Genomic DNA, 13074 nt, shown 5'->3' on the forward strand with positions numbered 1-13074 from the left:
GCCCAGCCGGCCGGAGGACGAAGCTTAGCCCCGGAGCCGGCGGCGCGTCCGGTAAGTCCGCTGCCAGGGGGCAGCCTAATAATAATAATGATGACGGTATTTATTAAGCGCTTATTAAGTGCCAAGCACTGTTCTAAGCGCTGGGGTGGTTGCAGAGTGATCCCACGGGGGGCTCGCCGTCTTGATCCCCATTTTACAGATGAGGTCGTTGAGGCCCGGAGAAGTGATTTGCCCGGAGTCACCCGGCTGACAACTGGCGGCGTCGGGATTTGAACCCATGACCTCGGACTCCCAAGCCCCGTGCGCGCTTTCCAGCGGGCCACGCTGCTTCTGAAGAAGCCGGGGCCCCACGCCATCGCCGCTTTAAGGCTTGGGGAGCGGCTGACTCGCGCTCAGGCGATGGGAGTGTCCCGTTCGTCCCCCGATCTGTGCGCATGCGCTCTCCGGAATTTCCCCCCCATGCGCATGCGCATGGGGGGGGAAAATTCCGGAGAGCGCATGCGCGGGAATTCCAGCGAGCGCATGCGCTCTCGGAAATCTCCCCCCCCCCCCACGGGCATTTCATTCCCTCAGTCAATCAATCGTACTTATTGAGCGCTTACTGTGTGCAGAGCACTGTACTAAGCGCTTGGGAAGGACAAGTTGGCAACATATAGAGACGGTCCTTACCCAACAGCGGGCTCACAGTCTAGAAGGGGGAGACAGACAACAAAACCAAACATTAACAAAATAAAATAAATAGAATAAATGTTATTATTATTATTAATGGCATTTATTAAGCGCTTACTATGTGCAAAGCACTGTTCTAAGCGCTGGGGAGGTTACAGAGTGATCAGGTTGTCCCACGTGGGGCTCACAGTCTTATTCCCCGTTTTACAGATGAGGTAACTGAGGCCCAGAGAAGTGAAGTGACTTGCCCAAAGTCACACAGCTGACAAGTGGCGGGGCCGGTTTTTGAACCCATGACCTCTGAGTCCGAAGCCCGTGCTCTTTCCACTGAGCCACGCTGCTTCTCTACAATATGTACACATAAAATAAATAGAGTAATAAATATGTACCAACATATATACATAGATACAAGTGCTGTGGGTAAGGGAAGGAGGTAAGATAATAATAATAATGGCATTTATTAAGCGCTTACTATGTGCAAAGCACTGTTCTAAGCGCTGGGGAGGTTACAGAGTGATCAGGTTGTCCCACGTGGGGCTCACAGTCTTATTCCCCGTTTTACAGATGAGGTAACTGAGGCCCAGAGAAGTGAAGTGACTTGCCCAAAGTCACACAGCTGACAAGTGGCGGGGCCGGGATTTGAACCCATGACCTCTGACTCCGAAGCCCGGGCTCTTTCCACTGAGCCACGCTGCTTCTCTACAATATGTACACATATGTGCACATATGTAAATATGTACACATAAAATAAATAGAGTAATAAATATGTACCAACATATATACATAGATACAAGTGCTGTGGGTAAGGGAAGGAGGTAAGATAATAATAATAATGGCGTTTATTAAGCGCTTACTATGTGCAAAGCACTGTTCTAAGCGCTGGGGAGATTACAAGGTGAACAGGTTGTCCCACGTGGGGCTCACAGTCTTAATCCCCATTTTACAGATAGGCAACTGAGGCACAGAGAAGTGAAGTGACTTGCCCAAAGTCACACAGCTGACAAGTGGCGGAGCCGGGTTTTGAACGCATGACCTCTGACTCCGAAGCCCGGGCTCTTTCCACTGAGCCACGTTGCTTATCATAAGATGAGGGGGAGCAATCAGTCGTATTTATTGAGCGCTTACTGTGTGCAGAGCACTGTACTAAGCGCTTGGGAAGAACAAGTTGGCAACATATAGAGACGGTCCCTACCCAACAGTGGGCTCACAGTCTAGAAAGGGGAGACAGAGAACCAAACATGTTAACAAAATAAAATGAATAGATATGTACGAGATAAATAGAGTAATAAATACGTACAAATATATATACATCATCATCATCATTAATTGTATTTATTGAGCGCTTACTATGTGCAGATCACTGTACTAAGCGCTTGGGAAGTACAAATTGGCAACATGTAGAGACAGTCCCTACCCAACAGTGGGCTCACAGTCTAAAAGGGGGAGACAGAGAACAAAACCAAACATACTAACAAAATAAAATAGAGTAGATATGTACAAGTAAAATAAATAGAGTAATAAATATGTACAAACATATATACAGGTGCTGTGGGGAAGGGAAGGAGGTAAGATTGGGGGGGATGGAGAGGGGGACGAGGGGGAGAGGAAGGAAGGGACTCAGTCTGGGAAGGCCTCCTGGAGGAGGTGAGCTCTCAGCAGGGCCTTGAAGGGAGGAAGAGAGCGAGCTTGGCGGACGTGGGCAGAGGGATTGGGGGCATTCCAGGCCCGGGGGATGATGTGGGCCGGGGGTTGATGGCGGGACAGGCGAGAACGAGGTACGGTGAGGAGATTAGCAGCAGAGGAGCGGAGGGTGCGGGGTGGGCTGTGGGGAAGGGAAGGAGGTAAGGCGGGGGGGGAGAGGAAGGAGGGGGCTCAGTCTGGGAGGGCCTCCTGGAGGAGGTGAGCTCTCAGTAGGGCCTCATTCATTGTCGTGTTTATTGAGCACCTACTGCGTGCAGAGCACTGGACTAAGCGCCTGGGAAAGCACACTATTCTATTCTCCCTCTTCCTTAAAGAGAAGCAGTGGTCATGGGTACAAATCCCGACTCCGCCATTTGCCAGCTGTGTGACTTTTGGGCAAGTCACTTAATTTCTCTGTGCCTCAGTTATCCCATCTGTAAAATGGGGATTAAGACTGTGAGCCCCCCGTGGGACAACTTGATCACCTTGTAACCACCCCAGCACTTAGAACAGTGCTTTGCACACAGTAAGTGCTTAATAAATGCTATCATTATTATCTAAGTCTGGTGAGTGAATGGCATTTAGTCAGTGGGTGATGTTTATTGAGCACTTAGTCTATTCAAACCCTGTACTAAGTACTTGGAAAAGTCCAGTACACCAGAGTTCATTCATTCAGTCATATTTATTGAGCTCTTACTGTGTGCAGAGCACTATACTAAGGGCTTGAGTTGGTAGAAAATGTTTGCCGCCTGCGGGAGTTTGTAGTCTAGAGGGAAAACCATAGATTAAAATACATTACAGATAGGTGCATAAATGCTGTGGGGCTGAGGGTGGGGTGAATATCAAATGCTTTAAAGGTATAAATCCAAGTGCCAGGTCAGTGCAGAAGCAAGAAGGAGTAGGGGAAATGAGGGCTTAGAGAAACCTGCTCGGAGGGGATGTGGTTTTAATAAGGCTTGGAAGATGGAGAAGCAGTGTGGCACAGTGGAAAGAGCCCGGGCTTTGGAGTCAGAGGTCAGGGGTTCAAATCCCAGCTCTGCCAATTGCCAGCTGGGTGACTTTTGGGCAAGTCACTTCACTTCTCTGTGCCTCAGTTCCCTCATCTGTAAAATGGGGATGAAGACTGTGAGCCCCCCACGGGACAACCCGATCACCTTGGAACCTCCCCAGCGCTTAGAACAGTGCTTTGCACATAGTAAGCGCTTAATAAATGCTATCATCATTATTATTATTATTATGGGGAGAGTGGGGTTGGGGGGGTCTATATTATGTGAAGGGAGAGGGAGTTCCGTGCCAGAGGAAGGACGTGTGGGCAGTGGAATATGTGAGAGTGCGTTACAATCAATCGTATTTATTGAGCGCTTACTATGTGCAGAGCACTGTACTAAGCGCTTGGGAAGTACAAATTGGCAACACATAGAGACAGTCCCTACACAACAGTGGGCTCACAGTCTAAAAGGGGGAGACAGAGAACAGAACCAAACATACCAACAAAATAAAATAAATAGGATAGAAGTGTACAAGTAAAATAAATAAATAAATAGAGTAATAAATATGTATATTTATTACATATATACAGGTGCTGTGGGGAAGGGAAGGAGGTAAGACGGGGGGGATGGAGAGGGGGACGAGGGGGAGAGGAAAGAAGGGGCTCAGTCTGGGAAGGCCTCCTGGAGGAGGTGAGCTCTCAGCAGGGCCTTGAAGGGAGGAAGAGAGGATTACAGTGAGTAGGTTTGTGTTGGATGATCAAAGTGTGCGGGCTGGGTTGTAGTAGAAAGTGAGTAAGGTTATATAGAAGTGGGTGAGCTGATTGAGTGCCTTGCAGCCTATGGTAAGCAGTTTCGGTTCCATGCACTGCTGGATTGGCAACCATTGGATGTTTTTGAGTACTGGGGAGCAACCAGTGTATTTGAGTGCAGAGCACTGAACTAAGTGCTAGGGAGGGTACAGTACAACATAATTATCCGGCACATTCCCTGCCCACAGTGAGCTTACAGGTGTGAGAGCAGAGTGAAAGAAGAACTGGAGTAGGGGGGGGAGACAGGAGGGTCAGTGAGGAGGCTAATGGAACATGATAAACAACTTCTAGTGTGGGGAGGGTTAATATAAAGATCCTGGAGATCAGGTTTTTTTTTATATCAGAGTAAATCAAAATGTGGTTTTAAAGGACAGCAAGAAAAACAGATTACTTACTGGGAAAACCTCGTTGTAATTGTCTGTGGTGTGTAATTGTCTTATTAGTGACTGTTTGTGATCCCACAGACAACAAGGAAGAGACTCATGAAGGCTCTGATGGGCTGTACCTGAGGACAGGTGGTTGCCAGCCTTTGCGGGGTGGAACACGGAGGCAGGCGGGGCCTTCTCTTCCTGTTCTACGCAGTAACGGGCCTGAACAAGTCAACGACTGCCACGCTCGGCTTCGAGTCCCGGCGTTGTTGCCGTTTGTGTGTCACCGGCCCCCAGCTCGTACCAGCACATACTAGAGTTAGGCCACACTACAGATAACATTACCATGGAAGGTTTTTACCAACGTGCAAGGGAGTGACACATACACACTCTCATTCACTCACTCCACCAAGGGTCCACTGGTCAAGGGAACCCACTCTGCCGATCTCACAGCAGAAGGTTGGGAGAAGGTCCTGGTGCCGTGGACTGCTGCGCTGCAAGCCTCCTCCGCACGCTGCTTCAGCTTTCAAATGCCATGCTGTCCTGCCTTGTTTTCTCTCCACATGCTTCTCCCTTTCCGAATGCCTCCTCACCACTCAAAGCGACCTCCTTTTATCTGCTTTAGGCTGTATGTGGCAGTCATTGATTGGTCCAGGCCCGTTACTGGGTAGAACAGGGAGAGAAGGCCCCACCCCACAGGCCCGCAACCACCTGTCCTCAGGTAGAGCTCATCAGTGCCCTTCTCGTTGTTGTTCACAGGGTCACAAACAGTCACTAATAAGGCAGCTTGTTGGGGGCTCACCACACTTTCGTGATACATTTTGTGAAATAGGTGAATTTCCCCGGTCTTCTAAAACAACCTCGCCCAGAGGCAAGGGAATGGACAAGATGACCCTGAGGAATCTCAATCCTTCAAAATGGGAAGCTGAAATACTTCAGCAAATAGGCCACAGTGTACTTACCACGTTATTGCACCACATCACAGTGTAAACAGCCATATCAGCAAGCAATTCCCATTTGCTCTCAGAAATGGGCCCAGCCTGAGAAGTGGGGGAAAAAAGAGTGGGAGAAGAGGGATTTCTATGAGGTGGGTCTAAGAAACAGAGTTAGGAGAGAAAGAGAGAGAGAAAGTAAGCGAGACTGTGAGCCTCATGTGGGACAGGGGCTGGCTGACTTGATTATCTACCTGTCTCAGTGCTTAGGACAGTGTTTGGCACATAGTAGGTGCTTAACAAATACCGTAAAGGGGAAGCGGAGATGTCGGAAAGTAAGAATCCGCTAAATTGGAGTAGGAAGTTGATTTATTCAGAGGCTTGAGCCGTGTCTGTTCGGTATTCACTACCGTAGTTTTAGTCTCGATGTCTCTTGGGAAAAGTAATCCTCAAGTCTGATTGCTGTTTTCCAACTTTGCTTTAATTCAGATCTGATTCAGTCAATCTATAAAGAATACAGTGAATGAATAAAGAATAATGGCCATTACCATTTCCTTGCCAGGATAGAGTAGACCACATTATTATTTTAATTAATTATTTTACCTCTCCCCTTCCACCATGTTTCAATTTCTCCTTTTGTAGACAGGGATTATGCCTGCTCCTCAGGGGTATTAAGAAAAATAAAGTAGCTGTCTCCTTCTTGAGGCCCTACAGGCCTGCTACAACCTTCTCTCTCCTCTATTACAGTGATATCACTGGAAAATTTTGATTGCTATTATTTTTTACTTAATTATAACTTTAAATCATTCCACCTCACACGGTTTTAAGCATTGTTTACTTGGCCATTAAAGAGTTTGTCCCCCATATATTAGAGATTAGGTGGGGCAAGGTGGCTATAAACACACAGGTGTCACCATTATGTAGTAGGATCCATTGTATATAAAGATATACTTCAGACTTCAAGAGAACCAAGCTCCTGGAACTTCCCAGGGGAAAGGTGATTGAATAAATCCAGTGCTTAGAACAGTGCTTGGCACATAGGAAGAGCTTAAAAAATACCATCATTATTAAATGTGAAAACAACACTGATTTCCAGAGGCTCTGTCGAATATGAAGGGGAGGGAGCTGCAGATGTGGGTGAGGGGATAATGGTGAGATAATAATAATAATGACGGCATTTGTTAAGCGCTTACTATTTGCAAAGCACGGTTCTAAGCGCTGGGGAGGATACAAGGTCATCAGATTGTCCCACGTGGGGCTCACAGTCTTCATCCCCATTTTACAGATGAGGGAACTGAGGCACAGAGAAGTTAAGTGACTTGCCCAAAGTCACACAGCTGACAGTTGGCAGAGCCGGGATTTGAACCCATGACCTCTGATTCCCTAGCCCGGGCTCTTTCCATTGAGCCACGCTGCTTCTCATAAATAGATGAGCTCAAGGCGCAGTGAGTAGGTTGACATCAGAGGAGCAAAGTGTGCAAACTGGGATAGTGGTCCTGGGAGTTGGAAGGACTTGGATTCGAAGCTTGGCTCTGCCACTTGTTTGCTCTGTTACTTCTCTGGGCCTCAGTCACCTCATCTGTAAAATGGGGGTTCAGGCTGTGACCCCTGTTTGGGACAGGGGCTGTGTCCAACCTGGTTAGCTTGTATCTACCCCAGTGCTTAGTACAGCGCCTGGCACATAGTAAGGGCTTAAGAAATACCACAATTACTATCATTATTATTATTATTAAGGAGGGGATGATCTCTTGAGTGCTTTAAAGCCATTAGTAAGGAGTTTTGTTTGATGTGGAGGTGGAAAGGCAGCCACCACTGGAGAGTTTTTTTAGAAATGGGGAGATAGGGGCTGAACATATAATGATCCAGGCAGCGAAGTGACGTAAGGACAGAAATGGGGCCAGACACCAAGGAGGCTGATGTAGTCAAGGAGGGATAAGATTAAGTGCCTGATTGAACATGGAACAGTGTGGATGGAGAAGAAAGGGGGGATTTTAGCAATGTTGTGAAGGTAGAACCTACAGGATTTGGTGACAGAATATGTGGGTTGAATAAAAACAGTTGAGGATAACACCAAAGTTACAGGTGTGTGAGACAGGGAGGATGATGTGCTACAGTGACAGGAAGTCGGGGAGTGGCATGGGAAGAGACAGGGTTTGGGAAGGAAGATAAAGAGTTCTGTTTTTGACACGTTAAGTTGGAGGTGAGGGCCGGCCTCCTGAAGGCAGGAGGAAATGGGAGACTGCGTAAAAGGAGAGAGATCAGGGCTGGAGATGGAGATTTGGAAATCATCCTCTCAGAGATGATTATTGCTTAACGACTGACTTCAGAATGCAGTTAAAACTTGTTTCTTGCTTGTTGGCATTTTTTCCCTTTGCTTTTCTTATGTTCTCAGCTTTATTGGAATCAAATAACTTAGCCTCTTGCATGTTTGAAAGATATTAATTATGCTGTCTGATTTGGCTTCAGTATTCACCAGGGTATCTTTTGCTCCATTGGCTCTCGCCTGTCTCACCAGATCTACATTGTTTCCAAGAGTTTCCAGGTCAACGATATGCAATTATTCCATTTTGACCGTTGTGTTGAGTTGCTGTTATGCCAGTAAATCCTCATGAGGTTTTTCCTTTGTTAACCATGTGGTTGAGAGAAGGATTTTCTGATTTCATAATTATTTCTAGTTCTGCAAATTTAGGGTAAACTATTAAAGTGTTCTTAGAATAGCTGATTATTTTATGACTTGCGATGGTCCATAAAGTTTTTCGTTTACTTCCTGCTCAGCCAGTGGTTAAACCTGATCTTTAAGGTGTCTCGTTTTCTCACAGCCAGATTCTCTGTGGGTATATAGACTTTGGCTGGGCTTCAGGATCGGTTTAATTTAAGGCTTTGGGGATTTGCTTTGATTTTGGGCTTGATGTGTCAGTGTGGGATTATGAGTGGCAAGAAGGTCATTAAGCCTGGACAGTTGCATGCAGCAGGTTTTTAGAGAAAACAATTATCCTAAATAGATCCTTTTTTTTTCCAGCAGCGTGGTATTTATAAACAAAATGTCACATATTCCTACATAATAGAAGTCGATTTGTAAATTCCTAAGAGTGGCTCAAACAGTCCGTGCCCTGAGTAATCAATGTCATGGAGTTGGCACTTCATTCATTCATTCGCTCGTATTTATTGAGTGCTTACTGTGTGCAGAGCACTGTACTAAGCGCTTATTGACAATGAACCTCCTGCTTCTGGAATGCCCAAATGTAGCCTGATATTGGCTCTTTGTATTGATAAAATTCAAGAATTTGTATTTGAAATATTGTATGGTCCAACCTCAAGCCTTGGGGCCACAGGTAGCTGGCCAGTTGACATATAATACCCTTCAGTGGTCCAAGGCTCCTGAATTATACCCCTGGTTCTCTTTCCAGGCCTCAACAGCTTCCTGACAACTCACAGATTTTAAGTGGTGACAGTGGTTTTGTAGTTGTGGCATGGACGTGCTTGCCGGAAGAGCCTTTGTTTAGAGTCTCTGTGGAAGTATAATAATAATGGCATTTATTAAGCGCTTACTATGTGCAAAGCACTGTTCTAAGCGCTGGGGGGATACAAGGTGATCAGGTTGCCCCACGGGGGGTTCACAGTCAATCCCCATTTTACAGATGAGGTAATCTGCACAACTGGTTAGCGGAGCAGAGATGCTAAATGTACTGAATGCCTATGGTGTGTGGGGGCCCATGTACTGAATGCCTATGGTGTGTGGGGGCCCTGCACTTAGCCCTTGGGAAAGTGCAGTAGAGTTTGTAAACATGATTCCTCCCTTTTATGGCGCTTCTAGTGGGGCAGACAGATACTAAAATAAAGTACAGATAGGAGGAAGTCATGGGGTTTATAACATACACGTACCTAAGTGCAAGAGGGGTTGTGAGTACTAGTCAGTTGCATGTATTGAATGCTTACTGCGTGCAGGTCACTGTACTAAGCGCTTGGAAGAGTGCAGTATAACAGACACATTCCCTGCCCACAATGAGCTTATTGTCTAGAGGATGAGCTTAGAGTCTAAACTACTTAAATGCTTAGGTGGTATGGAAGTGCTGATATGGGAATTGGGGGATATAAAGTAGGGAGATTAGAAACTAATAGGGGAAGCCCCCTGGAGGAGGTGGCTTTTCAGGAGGGCTTTGAAGATGGAGCGAGCTACATTCTTTGGGATATGAAGTGGGAGGGAGTTTCGGGAAGTGGCAGGGAGTCTCGGGGAAGTGGGAGGGAAAGTGCAGAAGTCGATGACAGGAGAGATGAGATTGAGGCTTGGTGAATGCTTGCTTCTAGGCCAGGGTGTGGCTACCTAAACTGACGAATCTTTGGTCCTGTTCCCTTGAAGGTAAGGTCTCAGCTCTGCTGGAGGGCCTGGTTTTGAGGTTTCGGTGCTGCCAGCTACTTAGAGGAAGCTTGAATATTTCTTGGGAGAGCTCTCTTTTTGTATTCTTCTCCTCCCTACCTTCCAAACCCCCTCAGCTCACTGGATTTGGGCAAATATAATGCAGTCGTTTGGTCATAGAGATCGATCATTTTGGTATTTTTCAAACCAATGTTCTTTTTGTCGGTCCTTATGTCACTGATCTAGTGGGTATCTTGAAGATTGGAGTTAACCAGCTTATTGGCAACCAGGTGCCCAGCTTTGGTTACTAGAACTGTTAGCTAGATGTGTGTTGTTCATCCTTGCTTCGTCATTGCATGGGTCGCAGTGATCTCCTGGCCCTGAGGAGAGTGACCTGCAGTAAGCCTGCTGTGGGGAGGGATTGTCTCTCTTTATTGCTGAATTGTACTTTCCAAGCGCTTACTACAGTGCTGTGCACACAGTAAGCACTCACTAAATATGATTGAGGGAATGAATAGTGGGCTTTCCTCAGTCCATCCGTTCATATAGAATGATCTCTGCAATGCCCCTGCCTTCACCTGGGAGCAGATTAGAGTCACACCTCTCTTGCCATAAGTAGGTCTAAATCAATCAATCAATCAATCGTATTTATTGAGCGCTTACTATGTGCAGAGCACTGTACTAAGCGCTTGAGTCTAAAGCTTTTCCTGAGCCCCTTGTGTATCAGAATCTTTCCCTTTCTTCCTAGGAACCGACTTTTTAGCTTGGGTCAAGAAGGACAGTGACAGAAAGGCAGAAGCGGAGGTTGTATACAATCTGTTTGAAGAGTCTGGACAGGAATGGGAAGAGGGAGATGAGGAGAGAGCCGGATGATGCCATGTTGTCCAGACAAAGTGGGTTTTGGATTTTTTTAGGAGAGAGTAGACGGGGGCATGTTGGAAGGCTGAGGAGGAGTCATCAGAGTGGGCAGTTGAAAGCAGTAGTCAGGGGGGAGTCTTAGAAGGTGAGAAGGGATGGAGTTGGATGCCACGTGCGTCTAACCACCTCCGCATTTCCCAGCAACTTGACTCCCTTCCACATGGGTGCTTCATCCCAGCCACTGCAGGGCCTGCGCAGAGATAAAGTAGTGAAGTACTCACTCTTCCAACCATCCTCTTCCTCTCCTCCTCCTCCCTCCTAGTAGCTAACAGTATCATTGTTTCATGTCATTTGGTGTGGCCATGAGAGAGCTGAAAGCGAACACCTTTATCTACTGAAACCTCAGTAAATGATGGGTTCTGTTAAGCATTTACTATGTGCCAAGCACTGTTATAAGCACTGGTGTAGATACAAGGTAATCAGGTTGTCCCACATGGAGCTCACAGTCTTAATCCTCATTGTACAGATGAGGGAATGAAGGCACAGAGAAGTTAAGTGACTTGCCCAAGGCCTCACAGCAGACAAGTGGCCGAGTCAGGATTAGAACCCATGACATCTGGACCCCCCCGAAGGTTGTGCTGTTTCCACTAAGCCACGCTGCTTCTCTGTGGCATTTTTTATATACTTCCCTGTGTTATAGTTTCTGACCCTTAAACATGGTAATCATGTTTCACTGGAACATGAATCATAATCCTGTGCTCTCAAGTCATGTGGTTTACTCACCCCAGTAATACATGTTTAGCTCTGGTAATAAGACTGTGACTTTATATTCATATAGTTCTGGCTGAAGAAGCTCTAACATTTTCCAGGAAATTATTGTGTACTGTAGTTGCCGTATATTGTTTTCCCGTATCTCTGGCGGGAGAGATTGCGCAGAGGGAGTTCGGGTGGCTTGTATGTGGTGCACTCAATATTAGACTCTGGGTGTCATTTCTATTCTATGAGGTGTTCCGCTGCCTCTCCAAAGGGAAAAAGTGTGTTTAAGATCAGTCAACCAGTGGTGTTTATTGAGCACTTACTGTGGAGGGTGTCCTCCTTAGGAGTAATCCTGGAAAATGACCATGAGCTGTCTTCCTGTGAAGCATCATCCGTTGATAGGAGTTTCAATCAGGACTTTGTCTTTTTTACTGTAAATACTAATCTGAAGAAAGTAGAGAAGCAACGTGGCTCAGTGGAAAAGAGCCCGGGCTTTGGAGTCAGAGGTCATGGGTTCAAATCCCGGCTCCGCCACTTGTCTGCTGTGTGACTTTGGGCAAGTCACTTCACTTCTCTGGGCCTCAGTTCCCTCATCTGGAAAATGGGGATGAAGACTGTGAGCCCCACATGGGACAACCTGATCACCTTGTAACCTCCCCAGCGCTTAGAACAGTGCTTTGCACATAGTAAGCGCTTAATAAATGCCATTATTATTATTATTACTGACGTCTCTGTTATGAGAAGAGAAAAAACAAACAGGGAGGTACTCAGTAAACAGCCCTCAGGCAGGAGCAGCTGTCAAGCGCTTAGTACAGTGCTCTGCACATAGTAAGCGCTCAATAAATACGATTGATGATGATAATGGTATTTATCGAGTCTCTTTCCCCTCCCCCATGCCATGCCCTGTACCAAGAAATTTGGAAAATACAACAGAAATAATAATTATAGTTATGGTATTTGTTAAGCGTTTACTGTGTACCAAGCACTGTTCTAGCGCTGGGGTAGATACAAGGTAATTAGGTTGTCCCTTGTGGGGCTCACATTCGTAATCCCCATTTTACAGGTGAGTTAACTGAGGCACCGAGAAGTTAAGTGGCTTGCCCAAGGTCACACAGCAGATAAGTGGCAGAGCGGGGTTAGAACCCGTGTCCCCTGACTGCCAAGCCCGGGTTCTTTCCGCTAAACCACGTTGCTTTTCAGAAACTAGACATGGGTTCCCTACTCTAACACGGTGCTTCCACAAGCATAAATGTGAGTAAATATAAAAATCAGAGTGAATGATTGAACATGTATTTAAGTTTATATTTACACACTAGTGCTGAGGATGCATATAGATGAATCAATCAATGGTATTGAGCACTTAATGTATGCAGAGCACTGTACTAAGCATTTGGTAGAGGACAGTAGAACAGAGTAACTCTAGGCATTTGAAGAATAGTTATATGATATCTTCAAATAAGCCCCATATTGTGGCCGCCTTTTGGGATATTTTACTACAGTTTGCCCATTTGCTTGGCAAGACGGATAGAATTTTTGTGTAATTTGCTCCTACTGAAACCCCAAACATTTAAAAGATAAATGGTGCCTGGAGTAGAGGGCCAGATGGACCATATTATTACAGCAGAATCCAAAGCTGTCGAAAAAGCCAATTGGTAATGG

General features: G+C 46.2%; 1 protein-coding gene across 1 annotated transcript in view; it reads left to right on the forward strand.

The window, feature by feature from the left end:
• Nucleotides 1-13074, forward strand: part of MTFR1 (mitochondrial fission regulator 1) — a 36289-nt gene continuing 23215 nt past the window's right edge. The window contains exon 1 of the mRNA XM_038766440.1: nucleotides 1-51. The gene's annotated coding sequence lies outside the window, so the exon portion shown is untranslated. The remainder of the gene's footprint in view (nucleotides 52-13074) is intronic.

The sequence above is a fragment of the Tachyglossus aculeatus genome, chromosome 25 (assembly GCF_015852505.1).
Source record: "Tachyglossus aculeatus isolate mTacAcu1 chromosome 25, mTacAcu1.pri, whole genome shotgun sequence".
NCBI classification, from domain to species: Eukaryota; Metazoa; Chordata; class Mammalia; order Monotremata; family Tachyglossidae; genus Tachyglossus; species Tachyglossus aculeatus.